General features: G+C 41.4%; 1 long non-coding RNA gene across 5 annotated transcripts in view; it reads left to right on the forward strand.

Moving 5' to 3' along the window:
* Window positions 1–13231, forward strand: part of LOC142140427 (uncharacterized) — a 107310-nt gene extending 94079 nt beyond the window's left edge. For all 5 annotated transcript variants that reach the window (XR_012688469.1, XR_012688473.1, XR_012688471.1 and 2 more), the window contains one exon: window positions 12262–13231. This is a non-coding gene — a long non-coding RNA (uncharacterized LOC142140427). The remainder of the gene's footprint in view (window positions 1–12261) is intronic.
* The last annotated feature ends 9076 nt before the right edge of the window (window positions 13232–22307 follow it).

Below are 22307 nucleotides of genomic sequence, written 5' to 3' on the forward strand. Positions count from 1 at the left end.
GCCAGTTTTTCTCAGAAGGCTATGATCTGTCATCTGTCTGAAAAACCGACTATTGGTTGTGCCAAACATTGACGCTTTGATCTTCCCCGGCATGTGGGACAGGGAGAGGATTGCTGCAGGGAATTTTTAACCTGCTGACAGGAGTTCTACATAACCATTCTACATACATTCTTTCTGTTCCATGACAGAACCACATATTTCTTAAAAAGCTAGTAGTCTCTTTTGTATTTTACTTTTATAAAAAAAAAAATAAGTTGGATGTATGAACTTAGTTTACTATGACGACGGTACATTTAACACAACTGATCTTCCCTCATCAGTGTGATAGGAGCAACAATTTGTTACTCTGAGATGGTGGGGGACCCTTGCATCTATTCTCCTCTTCACCTATCACATGAAGACTTGCCCTCACTTACACATTCACAGAAGTGGCTAAGTCCCTTTGTCATCTTTAGAAATAATCAGCGCTGCTTTGAACATTTAATAAATCTACAGGCTACCGCTACTTCTACCTACTCGTATCAACATTGGTGACCCAAAGATAACAAATAATAACAATAAGGTTTGTAAAACAAACCTTAAAAATGAATTGGGTGTATTTTATCAGCACATTACACTTTGCTTGGGTGTGCAGAATTTAGTTAATTTAACCTATGGCAGCAGGGATTCTGTAGAACCCATCTTTGCTCCAGTGTTAGCATGGAAAATTCATTACTGCTCTATTTTGTTGACATGGCTGTGCAGGCGCTGTCGGGCACTGAAGAACTACAACTCCCAACATTCTTTGAGGGAGAAGAGGAGAAAAAAGACGGTGTGAGCCAGGATAGTTATTGAGTATGCAGAGCTCAGTTGTTATCCGTTAACAGTTGATGTGAAGGGAATGCAAGATGAGCAGTTTCAGTGAGGACAGAGAAGCTTTGTACTGTGTATAAGCAATGCTGGCGGAATGCGGTGAGCAGGGTAAACAAGGCAGTGGGGCGCCAAGACTGAAGGGCACACCACCCGCCTGCCATCCCCTGCTTGTCAGCCTGCACAGAAAAAAAAACAAAAACAGGAAAAAAGACCTTGCGGTGACGTCAGCCTCCTCCCCTTCCCTCCTTCTCACTGACAGTGTCAGGCATGATGTCATCACGTCCCGACACTGTCAGTGAGGAGCGCGCAGAGAGGAGCAGCACACTGAGCCAAGAACAGAAGACAGAAGAAGAGAATAGACAGAAGAAGGTCATAGAATGGTAAGTAAATAATGGAGAGGAGAGCACGTTTGAAAAATGAGAGGGGGGCGGCACGGTTGAAAAAGAAGAGGGGGACAGCAAGGTTGAAAAAGGTGAGGGGGCAGAGTCTGGTGGAGGAGAGGGGGGGCAGCATGTGGTGGAAGAGAGGGGGCAGCGTATGATGTAGGAGAGGGGGTCAGCAACGTAGATGAGGAGAAGGGGGCAGCGTGTGGTGTAGGAGGTGGGGGGACAGCGTGTGGTGGAGGAGAGGAGGGACAGTGTGTGGTGGAGGAGAGAGGGTCAGCGTGTAATGGAGGAGAGGGGGGCAGAAATGTGGATGAGGAGAGGTGGAGCAGCAATGTGGATGAGGAGGGGGGGCAGCAATGTGGATGAGGAGAGGGTGAGGCAGCAATGTGGATGTGGAGAGAGGGGCAGCGTGTGGTGGAGGAGAGTGGGGGATAGCGTGTTACAAGGGGGCACTGTGTGATGAAGGGGGTACAACCAAACTAATAAGACAAAAATTTTAAATCTTATTACAAAGAATACATATTCTTCATTTATATTATTCATAAAGCAATACATGTTTGCTGCTTAATGTATTTATTTGTATTACTCTCTTTATTAAAGTGTATTATATAAGTTGCATTAAAATAAAAAACATAATTGAATGAACAAATAATTTATAAAAAAGGAGGGCGCAAATTTAATTTTTTTCATGGGGCTGCCCGAAATGCTAGCACCGATCCTGTGTATAAGGTATGTTTTTCTTCCTGATCTATTATGGCTGGAACAAACTGTCACAATCGTCTGATTTTGTCTGATTTTGTTGATCCGTAATGGGAACCTTGGGTCTAGCTTAAGTAGCGGGTCTTGTTTAAACCTCTGTTTATCGAGGAGGTGTCAAGGTATACACTGTAGTCTGACAGAATCTGGAGTACCACTAGCAAAAAGGAAAGAGACTTAGGACCGGGTTATGTGCCAGAATACGGAACTGGAATTCACATCTGTAGGATTTTGGAACCGTTCATAAAGAGCTCAACCCCAAAACCTGTATCCAGGCACACAGAGCTGAAACTCATTACTGGGAACTCAGAGAGATGCAACCCATGGAAACTCAGAACCAAATAAATCTAAAACTGGAAACAAGAACTCAGAACTGAACCCAAGAGTGGAGATCTCAGGACTGCTAGATGGCTACAGTTAACCATGGAGTATGGGCTTCAGGCTCAATTTGTTATTAGGGAGGCTCTTCTCCCATCTCTGCTGGCATGGTAGTAGTCATGCTTCAGTGTCACTCCACTTTCAGCAGGCACACAGATTCATACTATAAGAACCACATGCGATAGACCTGTAGCCTGTGTCTCTTGATCAGTCCTGCAAGATCGCCAGCTTCCAAGGTATCACCACCGAATCTCTCTTCTGGTTTCCAAGCATGGCCTTTTATCATTGCTCTGGTGCCCATGCTTGAGATTTCTGGGTATAGAGAGGGTGACAGCTCCACTCCTCTTATCTCCCACGGGCGTTTCAATGAATGACAGTGGTCCATCTCATTCCTGGACCAGGTGCCGGCACTGGCTCCACAAGGCATTACAAAATCATTGATAATTGATAACCTCCCTCGATAAAACTTTTCCAGTCTTTTATTGAGATTAACATTTCCGTTCTTAATAGCATGTCCTCTATGTGTGTGTGTGCTGGTTCTCTGCGTACATAGTCCCGCTACCAGCAGTTGCAAAAGCTAGGTGCGCCTATGGTTCTTTTCCAAGGTGACTCTTTTAGAGACATTTTATCAGACAAAGTTTAAGCATACATAATAAATAACAAACATATGGTTAAATATAGTTATTGGTAGGGCTCAACCTCTATTGAACATCACCAGTACCCACCTCCTGAAACTTTTAGATCTGGGGGACAAAAGGTGTAAAAAGTACTCCGGCCAAAAACCATACTTTGTATAAAATGAGACAAGTCCAAAGTCTGCAGCAGATGCTGCTGTACTGTATTTCTTTTTCTCCACTCTGGCACGGGGTGTCTACAGACAATAGTCCACAGTATCTTGTTCCCCCACCAGTATCCCAAGAAGGTTGGTGCAAGAAGTCCTGAGACTGTGTTGATGACAAGCCAACAAGCGGCAGATAATAATGGAAATGGCTGGGTGTCCTGTGGCATGACCCAGTACTAATCGGGTCTGTATACAGGTTGCTCTGGGGCAAGCTCCGAACTTTTTTCTCCACTAGCGAGTGACAAACCTCAGTAAATCTGAATGGGATAACAGGAATGCAGTCCCAAATCCTCTGTTTGCATTTCCCACCCCCAAACACATAACCAAAACAAGCCAAGAGGAAAGAAATTTTGGATCCCAGGGAAGTCATGTTCAATTTCTTGTTAGAGAGGCTCCTCGGCTGCCAGCATGGCAGTGCCCTGCTTCAATTTCACCCCGCAGAAAACAAGGATGAAGGGATTAGATCGCTGGTCCTCATAGTTCTTCGACATAGCCTCTGTTTTTTACACACTTATGGAGCAGACAGTACTTGAAGCAGTCTTTGCAGGATCACTTTTTCCCCAGCTAGTCTACAGAGATATTATCAGTATATACATAGACACAGTTTAAGCATACATTATACAGTTAAACATGAGTAGGGTTTGTGGAAGGAGAGTGGGTGCCAGTGGATACCTTTTATTGAACAAGTTCGAGCACACGCAGCAGTGTCCAAATCGAGCTCTGAGCATCTCAAAGGTACATTTTTTTGTTGTATTAGTTGCACCAGCTACAGGTCAGGTATAAGTGCCAATTACTAGTGATGACGGTTGCGCATGCAAGATAGAACATGACCTATCAGTACCATGTCCAATGATGCATACACAGGTCTTTTCTGTGCATACACATTTACTATGTTGTATATTGCCAAATCTATCTATTTGAGTGCCCCCACTTCAGCTCTATGAGGAGATCGCACTAGCACCTATTAGACAGACAGGATGATGTATTGACAGGGGGAGCGCCTCTGAAACATGGTTGTTTACTGAGTTGTGCTGGAACTGGGTGTACTCATTAGAGATGAGTGAATCAATCCATCAGAAGTTGAGCTATGTACAGCTATCCTAAATTAAGAGCACATAGTCATTTGCACAGTATTATTTACTGGTTGTATTACATTTTTTAGCAGAGGGCTGATAGCCTCTTTGAGGTCCACACTATTTTTTATTTATGCGGTCTGCTTTCCAATAGGCTTAATCTGACCAGCCTTGTGCTGGTTTCCACTATGACAGGGGCACCCCTGTTATAGCACAGTATTCCTGTTATAGTGGGAACCATCACAGTGCATATATTATCAAAAGCGACCCAAACCAAGCTATTTGGACGGAATATGGAATATATATATATATATATATATATATATATATATATATATATATACTGCCGGAGGTCCCGGCAGCTGTCAAAACTGTAAAAAACAGATCAAAATTAAATATTTAATGTTAACTATTAACCCTAGTGCTGCCAGACTACTGCTGGTTCCGTGAAAGTCGGGGGAAAAAATTTGCAAGAGGTCCCCCCGAATTTCACTGAACCAGCAGTAGGCAAACCAGCCGGGGTGTGGGTGGCACTATGGCAGGGGTCCCCCTGCCATAATGACAACCAACCCCAGGCTTTTCAGCGCTGGGCTGGAATCCCTAGGGAGTGATGTCTGTCGAAAAAATGAGCGGGCCCCCCCTCTAGGGACAACCAGTACAGTGCTAAAACCCCTGGGCGGTGGGTGTAGGGTAATAGACAGCGATAAAAGTGTAAAAAAAATAAACTGACGCCATTTTGTTTTGTGGAACTACAAGTCCCAGCCAGCCAGGGTGCCATAAACAGTGTGGGCATGCTCATACTTGTATAACTACAAGCACCAGCATACCCATGGCAGCCAGGGCATGTTGGCACTTGGAGAACCACAAGTGCTAACATGCCCTGACACCCACGGCTGGCTGGGACCTGTAGTTCCACAAAAGAAAATGTTAAATAAGCCACCACACCCTCATTAAAACCACAACATTTAAAAAAATAATAAACCCACAATAGAGACAGTAAACACCCTCATTTATAACAAATATTTTTATTAAAAATAATAAATGCCCATATACTCACCACTGATGTATCCATCTGTTGTCAGCAGCTTTTAATCCTAAAATGGCTGTAAACCAAGTCCCAAAGAAATTTGTATCCAATAGTCCGGCATGAACAAGTCCCAAATAAATTTGTAATTCCCAAAATCCGGCTTGAAAATTATTAGTATCAAAAAGTCCCTGCTTTTAATGTCTTCTCTTCTTCATGGGCAAAAAGCCCCCTTGTTGATTGCAGTCTTCATTTCTCCTTGGCCAGGAGGGCCCCCTTGTTGCTTGAAGTCTTGTTATCTTCAACCACATATTTCTATTATCCCAGCCGCAACATGCTTGCTTGAAAAAAATAAAAAAAAGAGCAGAGCCGCCGCAAACAGCTTCTACAGTGTAGAAGCTCCGATACGCAATGAACTTAGTTCATTGCGCTAGGTCTATTTATAGTATTAGGGGTTTCGCATGACAGCGTGGGAAAATGGGCTAGGATACAGCGTGTTGTATCTGGCGTGTTTTAAAGTAAACTCAGGAGAGTTTGCTTAATCGCAGCTTCATACATTTGAGACTTTTATAGCTAGATTGGCAAACAGTTGGGAGTTTGATACCTATCAATTTTGGAAATAGCGCTTTTGACAGAAACACATCTCTGGCGATTTTACATGAAATCTCAGGTTCATACATCTGCGAGTTTCAACTCTCCTAAGAAAATCGCTGATTTTGCAAAATCGCACCTAATACATTTACCCCCTCGTGTGAGTTTTTGTGAGGTAGGGAATCTAGACTGTAAGCTCCAATTCAGCAGCGACTAGTAGAAATTATTCAATATTATCTATACAATACTTCAAAATATGGTGGTGCTACATATACTGTAAAAACAATAATACAATAAAAATTTGTGATATCCCTCAACTGTACTTTTGGTTACTGTACTTGTTCCATCTCAGCAGCTGTGCCAATACATTTGCTCAGGTTTTTCTCCCAAGTCATTGCTGATCTACTATTTAGTTGTAGGCTCTTTTGAATGGATCAAGATGGGGACTTAAGTGTGGTGCACCAGAACCGCAACTAGGGCTGTGCCAGAGGGGCGACCACCCACGGCGCAATGGGGTGCTCTTTATGAATATTTTAGGTTAATTTTGTTCAAATTAAGGGGTTGGGGGTTGGCAGATTTCCCTCTCATCCCAGCCACTAAAATTTTAAGTTACTGTCCTTCACTTTGAAAGGTGACCCTTAGATCACCCCTCCATACAGCACGAGGAAGGCAGTAGATAAATTCTTCAATTTAGCGGAAGCTCAAATAAAATGCCGGTCTGGCTGTGGTAATCCCTCTTTGTAGCAGATGGCTTAGTTGTGAAGCAAGATGTCACCATTACCTCTTACATATATGAGTGGGAGAAAGATCTAGGTCCCTTCTTTTGTTAAAGCAGTAGCAAAATTTCTCCACATGTACGATGCATTCATAAGCCACAAAATCCAGTATGTTTAATGTAAGATTCTCTCTGATGCACACATACAATGAGTGGTTTATTCACTGCAACCTGACTATGGTGTCCTGCTCTGTAGAGTTCTTCTTGTGAGACATTTTTTATTAAATTGGCTGCTCATGCCACAAGTTGAAATTTGTAGTCAATTGATCTACAGTGGCTCTCTTGTTTTGCCTTGCACAGATATCACAACCCTGGAGTGTTCACTACTGCTATTGTTTTCTAAGGATGTTTTTCTGTCTGAGTTTTATGCTGACAGCATCATTTTGGTAAAACATTAGCTGCTAGCCATATTTATTGGCAACATTCAATGTATATTTTGCTATATACTGTGATTGGTGCAATCTAAAAGGTAGCAGCCATTAGTCAGTGAGCTTTTAACATCAATCAGCTTTAATCATTAAAATGGGGGAAAATTACCTGTTTGCAGGAAAGCAGCAAATACTTAGCAGCCATTCAGGGCATTAACTAATTTCTTGGCTTCTCTCTGTTACATGGCTGGCTAAGCAACTTGCATTTTTTTCTTTTGCTACAGTATCAAAATATGCAGTCCATCGTCCTGGCACGACTAAAGTCCTTCCTCAGTCAGTCACTATGATCTCTCACTGTTCATCTCTCCAGGGACAGGACTGCCTCATGTATTCAACTGGTCACTATAACAGTCTTGCAATTATGTACTTATGTCTCTTGTTCCCCTGTCTAGTAGAATCCAATTCTCAGGAAGCAATAAACCTGTCTGCTTCTGACTTGTCCTAGGACTGGGACTGAAGCGTCTCATGTCTGCCTCCTACAGTACACATTACACTTCTTCACTTTGCTATCTACTAAACTTCAGACTTGCCAACTCTCCCGAAATATCCGGGAGACTCCCGCATTTTGCGAGAGTCTCCCGGGCTCCCGGGCGAGTGTGGCAATCCCCCGCATCTGGATAATTCTGCCCACTTCCTAGTGAAGTGGGCAGAATTAAGTCCCAAACGCCGCGATTCCCGGTGAATCGCGGCGTTTGGCCCCGCCCCCCGCTGTCAAATGACGCATTTTGCGTCATCACGTCATGGGGGCAGGTCCAAAATGACGCCACTTGGAGCCCCGCCCCCCCGTTACGCCCACCTCCTCTGCAGGCTCCCGGATTTCACCAACAGAAAGTTGGTAAGTATGCTAAACTTTCCACGGATCTCCTGCACAGTGTGGTCACACAGCTTTTAATTATGTTAGGCTGGTCCCAAATTGCATGAACAAGTTGCAATCTAGCACCTGCAGTTACTACAATACTTATTTATAGATTATGCATATAAATATATATATATAGTGATAGCAGCCAGGGGAATAAACTCTGGTAGCAGTTTTAGTCAGTGGTACAGTGTTTGGGCAATTGTGGTTCAAATACTAGGCCCAGGTCACTTATTTCTTTCCAGTGATGAACTCTACTGCATGTGAGAGGATAAAAATTCAGAGATTAGAAGAGATATATCAGCGTCTCAAAGCGATTATCAGGATTCCTGCACCACAGCAGCTGTCACAAAATAAGAGGTTGGAGACCCAAAGAAATTGAACTATCCTCTCAGTGCTGTCAATGATTTGCTCAGGTGCATAGAATATTAAATTATAAAAGCCTTAAAGACAACATGCAGAAATACATACACATCAAGGAAGTCATTTGATTATTTTTTACTATTTACTTATTTTTCTTACTTTTTAACTCATATTAGTAGGACGGGTAATAGATAAGGATAGAGAAGTAATGAGGTCTATTTGTTTCTCCATAGACATCTATTTTGAGATGATTTGTAAGGAAATATTTTGTGCAACAACCTGTGCTGTATATTGTATATTTGAAAGGTGGTTTTATAAAGCATGCAACTAAAGCTACGCTGAAAAATCCAAGAGATGAGCATAATGCTGTGCAACATGGAGCGATTCTGATCAGCACCTCATGGACACTTTGATTCTTCACCAGCTCCACTCATTAATTGAATGTTTCAAGCAGGTACCTATTCCAGATGGTGGGAAAGGGTCTTTGCACACAAGGCAAAAATGCTAAATCATAACCATCTTTCCACACAAGCATAGGCATACATGCATGATTACTGCAGATATTATTGTGAAACTTAAACTTTATCCTCCATTGTAATCAGATGACCTTCCATTCATTTAAAAAGCCATAAAAATGACTCCTCCTTGCTAATGATGGTGAAATGCAGATTTCACGCAAAATACACAGTTCTTATTAACTGTTCATGTTCATTTACTAACACGGGTAATTTGTGCCCTACAACCATTGTTTTTCCCAAGGCGACTGACTTTTCTGCATACACCTTGACCTATGGTATTAATATTGTGACACAAACCCTGGGAAAGAGGTGAATGGCAGGTATGTAATTCCTAAATTCCTGTCATTTGTATTTTATCATTAATAAATTGTATTAGAATTTTGTGTTTAAAAGGGAGAGGGATACAGAAATAAAAAGATGGAAGGGGTGTTATATAGTGGGGAGTAAACATAACAGTAAATATCTAGCCACATATCTTAAATTAGGTACATGACATCAAAAGTTAGTGAAATCAGGAGGTAGCACTGCAGTAAGATCTCAAACCAGAAGCCAGGGGTATCTCGGTTGGGGACAGAGAATATATGCCACAACATCCACTTTACAATGGAGGAGGATGGTGCCATAGACTATAGAGCATCCAAGGTCTCCATTTGGAAACTAAAGTGGAATTTTGCTATAACCTTATGGAGACTAAGGAGAGAAGGTTGTTTCCAAAACTGTGGCAATGCCGCTCTAGCGGCCACCAAAATATGACCCCATACATAGCGATGATGTTTAGGCAGCTGTTCAGGCAAGATATGTAGGAGGGCTGTAAGTGGAGTTGGGGATAAGGACACTGAAGTTACTTTCCTGGATAGATCAAATACCGCATTCGTCATTTCTATTTTAAAACACTAGGGAGATTGTTTGTGTCTGAGGAAAAGCTTCTCAAAGTGTTTCTCAGCTGTAGGACAATATGGTAAGGATCTCTGCTGTTATGTATGGAGAGAAAAGGGTGGGCTGTTCTGGTCTGGCAGTCTCACAGCAGACTAATAAGGAGTCGCACCTGCAAAGTATTGTTAAAAGGCTAGGCAGCTTAGTGAGTCTCTCACTGTCTGGGGAGGAGGTCAGATGGCTCCTGAGAGATATTGCAATTTTGATCTGTAAGTTCCATTGTTTGGTTTAAGTGAGGGACACTATACCCCTCATTCTAGAGAGAGGGAATATCTCTGTATTAGTTAGTAGCCAGATGGCAAGGATTTTGTTTGTTTTGTTTTGTTTGCAAGCTTGTGAATAAATCTAGCTGAGGCTATTGAACCTGAAGCACTGGCCTCATGTGATTTATCTGGGTGATGTGCAACCATCTACCCCAGAGGATGGTAACCCCAATACAATCTTATGACACTATATAGACAAACAGAACTTCCATAATGCTCCACAGAAAACCAGGATGCAGCCTGTAAACACTTACAGGTGCACCACACTCAAAATATTTAACAATAACACTAGATGTTACACTTGGTGCTCCTATTATACCCAATATAAGAATATGGACATATTATACTTGATAATAAAATCAAAGGATGGAAAAATGATAAATGTTTTATTGCAGTGTCCTTATGCTAGTGTAATATATGGAGTTCTGTTATTCAAGATTTTGCTAAAATAAGTGTATGCATTTACATATAAAACTTGATTACGGAGAATTGTCTTCCACAAAAATGCAAGTAAAATCAATGATAGAACAGAGTCCATATATTACTTTAAAATAAAGACACTAAAAGAAAACATTTATTATTTTTGTATAACTATTTCATTGTCAAGTATAGCATGTCAGTATTCTTATACTGGGTACAACAGGAGCACCATGTTTAACATTTAATCCTACGGTATTACCATTGTTTGACATATGTGGGTCAACAAAAAGAGGAGACTGGACACACAAGTGATATTACTGTAAATGGGAGACTGGGACTTCCTAAGCTATGATCATATCCAAAGACAAACTCTGGAGATTCAAACTAGAATGCTTTACCACACATCTCTTCACGATGAGTAGTTTTATTTCACCTGCTCTGATCATGGCGTAACTAATCTAAGGTGACTTACAGTAGGTGTCTCAGTGACTGTATAAACACTCTGGAGAATGTGATTTGCTGATCCTTGTATTAAGCAGCTGAATTAAATCTAATAAACTTATGACATTATATATACATTTGACTCTATTAAAGCTATGCAGTCAGTGTGGAATTAACTCTTCCATGTGGTCTAGCATACTTTGGCTGTAACATTTCATGAAAATGACGTTATTAGAAACACTGACTTCCCTTAAAGCGGCGCTGGACGGACCTGCCTGTTATATATTTCCTGTAAGTAATATCTTAGGGGTTAGGGGTGTTAGGGTTAGGAGTTAGGGTTAGGAGTTAAGAGTTAGGATTTAGGGTTACTTTAAGGGAAGTCGGTGTCTATAATAACGTCATTTTCAGCAGTGTACAAGACAGCCAATCGGGATATGAAGTAATCTGGATTCTGAGCAGAAGTTTTTTTTCAAGGTCGGTGTACTAGGTCATCGCACTCCTCATGCCGTTCTGTCCTCTGTCGGGGTACTCAGTACCGTTAATTGGTACTACACCCCAAGCTATACTATCGGTGCTAATGCACACCTGACAAAATCATTAAAATGCTTTATACATCTGACCTGATTTGTTTGGAGGAGCTGTGGAACATAGGGGAACCCTTTATCGCATATGGTGGACTTGTATTTTTGGACAAAGTGCATAATCTCTTTAGTTCACGGCTTGAAATACCAATATGTAAAGATTGCAACATTTTTCTCTTTTGCTATCCTCCTCAAAACCTGACCAATACTCTGTAATATTGACCTCCCATAATTTAGTTGCAGCAAAAAACAATAATAGCAGGAGACTGAAAGCAAAGTGAACCTCTCCCTGTTTCCTTACTCAAAAAAACACATATAAACACATATGATATGTTGCAAGCATGAAAGTATTCACATTTTATCTACACAACAAACTGTGACTTCACCCATATGGCCCCCTATGGATTTTTATAGAAGGACAAGGATCCCCTCCTTCCATCCTTATAACTACCCATCATGACATTTAAGATTACCTCACACTCACGTCACTATAACCTAAGTGTAAATAGATGCAATATGTTTCTTAATAAATAATCTTAGTATATATTTGATTGCTGCTAGTGTTATAATGTAAAAACTTGCACTATGTAAATCTGTTTTATATGGCTTTATGCTACTTATTTTCCGTTAAAAATACAACATTTGAGAAATATATATTTAGACTCTGGGCTAATGATGTAACTATGTAAATGTTAGGATTAAGATTATAAAGTTTAAATTAGCATTTGTTGTCGTTTCTTTGCTTTTACATTTCAGTAGACTTTTCTCTCTTGTCTTCCTAGGACACCCACCAAAGGGCTGAGAAAGGATCCCTTTTATGACCTCGCCAATCTAGACTCCATTACTAGAAAGTCTGATGTCAGCCTCTCTGTCCTGGTCAATCCAGGGCCAATCCCCTCTTAACCATTTGTTGTAATAATCCTGAGAATTTATAATGTATATCAACTCAGTAGCAAGTATAAGCATGCAGAATCCGAGTGCAGCAATACATATTAGCTGAGCTGTAGCAACACTATGTTCATGGAAATCACTATACAAGAGCTATTTGTGCACAGAAGAAGTGTTAAAAAATGAAACTTTGACACAGATATTAAAAGCCGTATGATAATGTGTTGCAGTACAGTATTTTAAAGTTCTCTCTTGCAGCAAACGGGTTAATGAAGCATAGTCACTGCAAGAACTCTGGATTCCCTTATGAATTCTGTGCTCAGTTTGCAATGGATCTCTAAGGAAAGCAATATGTACAAACTATTATACTCACAGGCCACAGTCTTCCAGGCACTTGTCTAACCCCTGCTGCTCCCTCAGCTGGTTTTATTGCCAGCAGACACATCCTCTTGAGAGTACTTGTTCTGTCTGTGGCCAATTTCATTGCATTACAAACCACTTGGGCCGATGTCAACATGGTCCAAACACACCCTGAACAATTTCAGCAACTGATGACTGTAACAAAATATTATGTAAGTGCAGCTCAAACATTATTTTTGTCTCTAATTATTATTTTAGTCATTTATAATTTTCACCTCACATTACAACCCTTTTCTATCCCTAGGGACTAATTAGTTTTTGGCTATAAGGCAAACAAGAAATGAATTAGAGATGGTGCTGAAGTTCTTTCAGAAAAGACAGATAAATGTTGGAAGATTGTCTTTACTCTAGACACTGCGTTTTGATGAGTTTTTAATAAAGTAGTGATGTTAGGGTTTAGCTTCATTCATTAAATGTGCAAATAAAATAAGGTCATAAATGAAACTGGTGTTAATGTAGCTTTTTTCCTCAGCCACTCACAATGTTTTCATGACCTTGCCTGGAACCTCTGCCTCTATTTCTTATGTTTTAAACACCAATGCCGGTAGCAGTCAGTTGTTTAGACTGCATGAGAAATTCCTCCTGAGACCATTTAGGATCCTTAGGGAGAGGACAAGAGGAAATTGATCTGCTGCTGCTAATCCGCTTTCTACTGCTGGATCAAAATGGGTGTTGAGCAGGATTCTCTTACCAGGAGGCCAAAAGTGTCACAGCTAATGTGTGCTGTAAAAAAAAATATAAAATATATAAAAAAGGAATTTTCATGTACCGTGTTCTGAAAGAAGCAGCCTTGAGGGATTTGTTACTACACTTTTGCTCAGCTACCCTAACATTGAGTCATGACTCAGTTTCTTGCTCCAAATTCCGTTCTGAAAACGAGACAAAACATCATTCCAGTAAAATGTCGCATCTTGTGAGTTTTGGATCAATATCTTCTATATATAGCCTGCCCCCCTGTTCTCAGCTGCCATTATAGAAGTGATAGCATGTGGGGAGGACGTTTGCTCCAATTCTGTGCTCAGAAAGTCACTTGTAGAGGGTTGGACAGGGTGAAAGAGGCAATTTATATTGCAATAGCTGTGATTGTACTGCACAAACCTTAACAGTTTATTTACAGATCATTCTTCTGGAATTGTGTGCTAATAAATTGGGTGTGAGAGAGTGAAGAGTGGACATGCAGTGGCTACTGGTTGAAATAGTATATTAGTAAACTAACCAGGAGTGGACAAAAATATTCTCTCTTTCTTTTAAAATCAATGTGTTTCAATCCTGAGGCAGTAGTGCAAAAGTCAGTATCAGTGACATCTGAAATACTTAGTGGAGAAAAAGCAGGTTGGTGTATGACTTTGAGCAGCGCAAACTCCCAAAAATATATTTCTTGCTGTAAAAAATCCAAGTGCTTAAATCTGAAAGCAATTTATGAGGTGCAATATCAGTGACATCTATCTATCTATCTATCTATCTATCTATCTATCTATCTATCTATATATATATATCTATGGGTTGTTTTTGCTTTTAAAATCCTAAATGTTTAAATCTGTAATTACGTGATGGTCAGTATCATATCTGTACTAGTAAGTGGCCAAATGACAGTATGCTGTGAATGACCTGGGACTGTGTGCTAGCTCTACTATGCTGAAGGAATGAGGAGGATGATGATGATGATGATACAGGACCTTGTGCTGCTGAAGGCGATACACCTGCCCAGTGGGCTGTCACGGTCATGTACTCTTTTGTCTGACCAGTATCACTTGTACACATATCTGTAGCTAAGTGGATAGTCGGTACAATGGCATCTTATAGGGGACTGAATTACTTTTTGTTTAAACTCCAGGTACAGCTGAGGAATTGTTCTTCCGGAGAAATGGAATTGAGATGGAATTTGGGAACGTAGACACTAATCTGCTAAAACTTGATGCATTGACGACGGAAATTGGATGCACATCTAATGCTAACATAGCTGTCATGGCTTTAGTAATCCACTGTGCAAGAGGATGCTGACTGTCATACTTGTTTCCTTTTGCAAATGCTTGCTTCACAGACAATTGTTATTTCAAACTATGCTTATTCTTCTTGGTCCCCTTTAGTATGGAAGTTATGCATGTCCACAACAAGTAACAACAACCCCCCTCGCTTAGTAACGTCTCCTTTCACAAAGAAAAACTTTTTTTTTTTTTTTAAATCCAGTATTTTTATTGAAATTTTTTAAGATATAAACATACCAAACAACAAAAAAAAAGAAAAACAATCGCATATATATCAGAATTAAATGACGGAATTTACAAGATTACAATAAAGCATAATAATAATAAATGTGCTATATTCATTCAGGATCATACATCGTAAATGCTTATACATAAGTATGTTACACATGCAGGGTTTATTACATGGACTCAGATACTTATTATAAGAACTGCGGGAGCTATACATTTAAGTAAATAGAGCATCTGTACTAGATGACACAGGATAGAATGGAGACTCTAACCATCTGTACCATATATTCTCAAATTTCTTCAGAGCCTGTCTGCTAGTATAAACAAATCTCTCGTGCCTTATGGTAGTATTAACCAGTGCCTTCCAATTTTTAACCGTGGGACTCATTGGGGCCAACCACAGCCTCGTTATACAGACCTTAGCCAACATCAATAACTGTGAAATGTACATTTTTGGCAGTTTATTAACTTTCCCCTTCAATCGGAGCCCAAAAAGACAAGTGGCCGGTGAACTAAGAGACACTTCAATTCCAGTAAACTGAATACATCTCCTGATCCTTCGCCAGAAGATTCGTATACATGAACACTCCCATAGAAGGTGCCAAAAGTTAGCATTGATCGAATTGCATTTCGGACAGTTAGGGGTAACATCCGGGCGAAATTTTGCCAATCTAATAGGGGTAAAGTAGGCCCTGTGTAAGATAAACACCTGTATTTGTTGAAATTTTAATGATGAAGTATAACCTTTAGTACTGTCTGTAACCATTTCCCACTCCTTGTCTGATAAAGGGCCAATATCTATTTCCCACTGATTCCTCAAACCATCCAAATCATCTGCAGTGGATTCATACAGAAGACATGAATACATTTGAGAGATCAGACCTCTATAACCCAAGGCCTGTAATTGTTTCCTCAGTGGATCCACCCAGAGGCGAACGCAGGATTTAGAAGGGGGGGTTTCCGCCCCCCGGGAAAAAAAAAATAGAGCGAGAGGGAGAGTTGCTGCGCATGCGCAGCAGCTCCATTTCAGCGAGTCTGAATTCTACAGCAGCCGCGGCGCTGTCAAGAAGCATCCGCGGCAGTGCTGTATTATACTACAATACAGCACTGCTGCGGACGCTCCTTTGACAGCGCCGCAGCTGCTGTGGAGTACCCTTGGTTCCCGGAGGGGAGGGGTTTCTGGGGAACCAAAAACCCCCCCTGCGTGCGCCACTGCCACCCCAAACACCAATGTCTCCCCTTTAAATTGTGTGTTTAGGGCATATCGTAATTGAAGGTAAGAATAAAACATTGTTCTGGGTACAGAGAATTCCCCAACCAACTGTTCGAAGGATTTAAGTACATTTGTGTCATAAAGTTGACCTACCGACACCACACCCAACCGAGACCATTCCCTGGCCCTCTTCACTGTATTCAACTTCTCAAATTTCTTTGCCCCCCAGATAGGAGTACATGGATCAATGTCAGTTTGTTTCATTATTTTATTACAGATTGTCCAAATCTTAACTGCCTGAATCAGGAGCGGAGGAGCCCGCATACCAAGCCGCCCCGCCAGCAGTGACTGTAAGGGAGTGTGATTAGAATTAAATTGGTGTACCAACACCCAATGTAGCTCATAGTAATCGGGGTCCGAAACCCATGCCCTAAGGTGGACCAACTGAGAGGCAAAATAATATAGTTTCAAGTTAGGAAGTGCAAATCCACCAGAAGATCTGGATCTATACAACGAGCTGAGCTTGACCTTAGCCCTTCCCCCTCCCTAAACCAATGAAATCAAATTGCTATCAATGCATCGGAAAATGGAGGGTGTAATATATACAGGTGACTGCTGGAGTATATACAAAAACTTTGGCTGCATCATCATCTTAATTAAATTTATCCTACCGGAGGCAGAAAGTGGGAGCTTCTTCCATACATGAGTTTTTTCTTTAATGTATTTGATCTGGGGCCGCAAATTAAGTTCTACATATTCAGCGGGGGTATTAGAGATCCATATTCCCAAGTATTTGAATTTCGATGCCCATTTTAACTGCAAGCCTTCTAGCATTGTCACGGGACACTCCCATCCCAGAGGGAACACGCTAGATTTATCCCAATTAATTTTTAGGCCGGAAAAAAACCCAAAACCATTAACCACCCGCAGCAAATGTTTTAGGGAAGTGTCGTGATCTGAAAGGAACCGCAGCATATCATCTGCATATAATGCCACCTTATCCTCTCTGTGCTCTGATCTAAGTCCCACAATTTCTCTATCATGCCGGATCTTACAGGCCAGCGGCTCTATTGCTAATGCAAACAAGGCCGGAGACAACGGGCATCCCTGTCTAGTACCCCGCTCTAATTGAAATTGTTGAGAAAGATGCCCATTGACACAGACCCGCGCCACTGGATGTGAATACAAAAGTTTAACCCATTTTATAAATTCCGGGCCCACTCCAAATCTGGACAGTACCTCCCACAGGTATGGCCACTCCACCGAGTCAAACGCCTTGGCTGCGTCCACGGACACCACAACTTCGCTCTCAGAAGAGGGTGACCGCACCTGCAGGAGAGTATACAGCCTTCTAAGATTGATAGACGTGGACTTGCCCGGCATAAATCCTGTCTGATCCGGATAATTTAATTCCAGCACCACTCTACTTAACCTCAAAGCCAGTAATTTTGCCAGAATCTTAACATCATTTGACAAAAGTGAAATCGGGCGGTAGGACTCAGGGTACAACAAATCTTTCCCTGACTTAGGCAGCACCACCACTATTGCCTCTGCCATTGAAGGGGAAAGAGCGCCAGTCTCACCCAGCTCGCTGAATGTATCCAACAACCTAGACACAAAAAAGGGCCGGTGTTTTTTATATAATTCAATTGGGATTCCATCTACTCCAGGGGCTTTACCATTAGGGAATGACATAATAGCTATATCAATCTCTTCAAGAGTAAAGAGTGAGTCCAAAAACTCCCTACTATCATCGGAGAGGACAGGAAGGGAGATACCATTCAAATACCGCTGTAACGTATCCATGTCATATCTGACCTGTGACTTATATGTATTAGTATAATATTTATGAAATACCTCAACAATATCAGGCATCAGATACCTCTTAACCCCACTGTCATCACAGATAACCGGTACTGCCGCATCCGCCCTCTCCGCCCTTGTCAGATAAGCCAGGAAGCTACCATTTCTATCCCCCTCTGCATATCGTACATGCTTACAAAACAGAAATTTAAGTTTGGATTTCTCAAATACATACTCTACCCACTCTCTCTGGGCCAACTGCCATGTTCCCCTTGCAACCTCAGTTTTGTCCGCAATGTATTGTGCTTCTAAGGATTTACACTTTTTCTCTAATATCTGTTCTTTTTGTCTGGACGACTTTTTAATTTCAGCTATGCCAGCAATTAATGTCCCCCTTAGGAAAGCCTTAAAAGCATCCCAAACTATAGGTGGCCTTGCTGTTACCAGATTATCTACAAAGAAGCCTTCCCACTGTGTCACCAATGTCGCTCCTGTACCCATCAAGGAGAGCCAGAAGAGATTTAATTTCCAAAAGGACTGGCCTCTATCAATTGCAAAATCAATAGATAGGCAGAGGGGCGAGTGGTCAGAAATTCCACTAGCCCTATATTCCACGCTCCTTACCAGCGGTACCAGAGAGTGTGACAGCAGAGCCAGATCAATTCTTGAAAATGCATTATGTGATGTAGAAAAGCAGGAGAATTGGACATCTTCTGAGTGCCTCAAACGCCATACATCTACTAACCCCATTTCCTCAACCAGAGCAGAAAAAGCCGACTTAGAGTTGCCAACTACAGCATTTTTCTCTCGCCATCTGTCCACCTCTCCATTTATCACATTATTAAAATCCCCTATACAAATGGCTGGAACCTCTGGGAACAATGCCATGAATTCTCCACATTTCCTTAACACCTCACCATTATACGGTGGGGGTATATATACAGCTAACAGAATCACCGGAACCCAATTAATGACAGCCTTCATCAGTACAAACCTTCCCCCTGCATCCACTTGAATTTTTTCCAAGGAGAAGCAGAGACATTTATGTACCAATATAGAGACCCCTCGAAAATTAGTCATGTACGTAGAGTGGTATGCCCTACCTACCCATGCTTTTTTAAGGGCAAGTATTCTATCACCGTGTAAGTGAGTCTCCAATAGACAAACAATATCAGGATCATTTTTTCTAATTTGTCTTAGTACAAGAGAACGTTTCACAGCATTATTTAGGCCACGCACATTCCAAGAGAGAATTTTCAGCTCCTTATCAGATGTACCAGAATACATATAATAGTAGTCCCTCTTATCCCACTACCCCGCAAAAGAAAAACAATTTTACTTTATCAAACATCACATTTTTAAATAAAGTCTAATTTTCCTATAGCAAGAAATTAAGGGTCAGTAAACAATGCAAGTCATAAATTCTTGGAAATCTGCTTGTCGGTGACATGTCCTTTGTCATTTTTAAACTTTTATTCACAGGTGTAATAACTGTTTTTTGCGTCAAACATCCCTTACTTGGTAAGTATATTTTCGATGTATGTCTGTTGATCAATTGTAAAAGTTCCATCATTCAAATTTTGCACAATCCTCATACCTAATAGCTTGTTTGCAGAACCTAGATCCTTTAATTTGAATTTCTGTTTGAACAGGTGTTTGGTACTAGTGATGTGGTGTCTCTCTTGGCCTGCTAGCAGTAGATCATCTACGTACAAAACTACGAAGAACATCTTTACCTCTATGGTTTTGTGATACAGACAATGATCAGTTTCTGACCTATTAAAGTCCATGTCTAACAGTACAACATCAAGTTTTATGTACCAACATTGACCACTTTGTTTGAGTCCATAAAGTGACTTCTTTAGGAGGCAGATTATACCTTCTTGATAGACACCCTCGTTGTAGTGTTCATGTGGCTCCATGTAAATCTCCTCTAACAATTCTCCATTCAAGAATGCAGAGTCACAGTCAAGCTGATACAACAACAAATCATGGATAGTGGAGATGGCAATCACTTACCTCCGAGCACTGTATCTGGCAACAGGTGAGAAGATCTCTCCCTAATCGATCCCGGACTTTTGTGTGTAGCACTTGGCAACAAGACAGGCTTTATAGCATGCAATGATACCATCCGCATTCACTTTCTTACAAAAGACCCAATTGTTCCTGATCGTTTTTCGGTTGCTCAGCCTGTCAACTACATTCCATGTATGATTGTCATCCAGAGCTTTCAATGGCTGTTTTCCAATGTTCCCAGTCGTTGCTTGATTTTGCCTCTTCAATGTTTTGCGGTTCACTAAAGGCTAGATTAGCTTACTCCTCGCTATATCTCCTAGGGGGAATACCTTTGTTACTCCTCGTAGAACTTCTGTTTTTCGGTTGGGTATCCGCAATTACATTTTCTGACTCAGACACGCTTTCGGCTGCCTGAACATCCAGTGTCACTAAGTTTCTTGTGGTTGCTGTTCCACTACTCCACTAAGTGTCTGTTGCTGATGGGAACTGGCTGGGCTTACTTTGCCACCGTTCCCTTTCGTTATCCCAAATGCGCCCTCTTGCTGCCACTGGACTTAGTTTCTTCTGGGTAACTGATGCTGTGAGTGTACCCCATTACTGGTGTACCTGGGCTGGTACTCCTGACCTCTTACTATGGATCAGGGTTGCTGTGGATGGATCCCCCTTGCCCTATCACACTGACCAGAGCTGCAGGTTAGCAGGCAGAGTGGTGGTACCGGAAAAGCTGGGTCACAGAAACAGCTGGGAATAGATTAGATTTTGGGTCTAATCTGTAGGTCACAGGATTTTCAGCATGAAAGATATTTTCAAGCAGGTCTTTGAAGCAAGTGATGTTTATTTGCAGTCACACTGATTGGAGGTACCAGTGCTAAGGTCAGATGAAATCAGAAGAACAACTTTTAATACAAAACAGTGCTGTTTTTATACACATTTGAGCGCAGCCTCACCGGATAAGCCATCCCAATGTAACAGGATAAGTGCATCTCAAATTATACATTGGTGCCTGCACCTCTGATTGAAATACATTTGTACAATAAATAATCTACACATGATCCAGCCACAAATAAGTTATTTATCAGTGATCCAGTCACAGGGCTGTATGCCATATTTTCTTAAGAATTCTGCTAAAATCCCGTTCTTGTATTCTCCGCCGTTGTCGGAACTCAAGACTTTTAGCTTCAGACCCATATGAGTCTCTACAGGACTCTTGTATTCCGCAATTTTCTCTACAACTTCATTCTTAGCTCTTATAAAGTAGACATGTGTCATCCTAGTTTCCTCATCAATGAGTATGAGAAAATATCTGTAGCCACTGACTGATTTCACCTCCATTGGACCACAAACATCCGTGCATACTAGAGCTAGGGGGCAATGAGTTTGCTTACCCTTTATTCAGCTCTCGCATGTCGGTCTCTCCGAACTGCTCACAGTGATAACTGTCACCATCCCATCAGCGAGCTTCTGGATGTTTGTCATATCCCAGATGACCCAAACTCCTATGCAACAGCTCCATTGATTGACTGTTATCTGAAGCCACCATCGCATTACATCCTTCAGTGTCTAGGACATAAAGTTGGTTACACCGGGTAGCTGTTGCAATTACAGTACCTTTCTGGTTTTTAACCACACATTTGCCCTATGTGAATTTCACCTTGTAAGCTTTTCTCTCAAAGATGCTTATAGCAATAAGGTTGGTTCCCAACTCTGGTACATACAAGACGTCTTGGATATTTGTGATGATGGTTTCACCTTTTATATTCAGGCGGACTGTGATAGTCCCAACTTTTGTTGCAGTAAGAACTTTTCCACCGATTCCTTTAACTGTAACTGGATCACATGGTTTCAACGAACTGAACCAATCCTGATTGCAGCTGAAATGTCTTCTGGCCCCCGAGTCTATATACCAGCAATCTTTCTTATGACAATCTGCTACACTCAATGCTGACTCATTAGGTTTTTCACGCTTCTTCTGTTGCGCACCACTTGAAACTTTTAGTCTGCATCCACATGTCTTCTGCCCCATCTTATGACATATGAAGCATTTGAACTTGGGCTTCTTGGACTTGGCACCTTTTGTGAGTAGAGCGGTACTCTCAGCATTTGCCTTGACAGGAATTCTCTGTTTCAACTGCAGCAGCTTAGATCTCCCAATTTCTGTCGTTAACTTGGTATCGTGGGACTCCAAAGCTATTACAAGGAAATTATACTCTGGTGTGAGATTCTGTAGCATCGCCCTTGCGACTTCCTCGTCGTCCACCTGTGCTCCCACAGATGC

The sequence above is a fragment of the Mixophyes fleayi genome, chromosome 2 (assembly GCF_038048845.1).
Source record: "Mixophyes fleayi isolate aMixFle1 chromosome 2, aMixFle1.hap1, whole genome shotgun sequence".
Lineage (NCBI taxonomy): Eukaryota > Metazoa > Chordata > Amphibia > Anura > Limnodynastidae > Mixophyes > Mixophyes fleayi.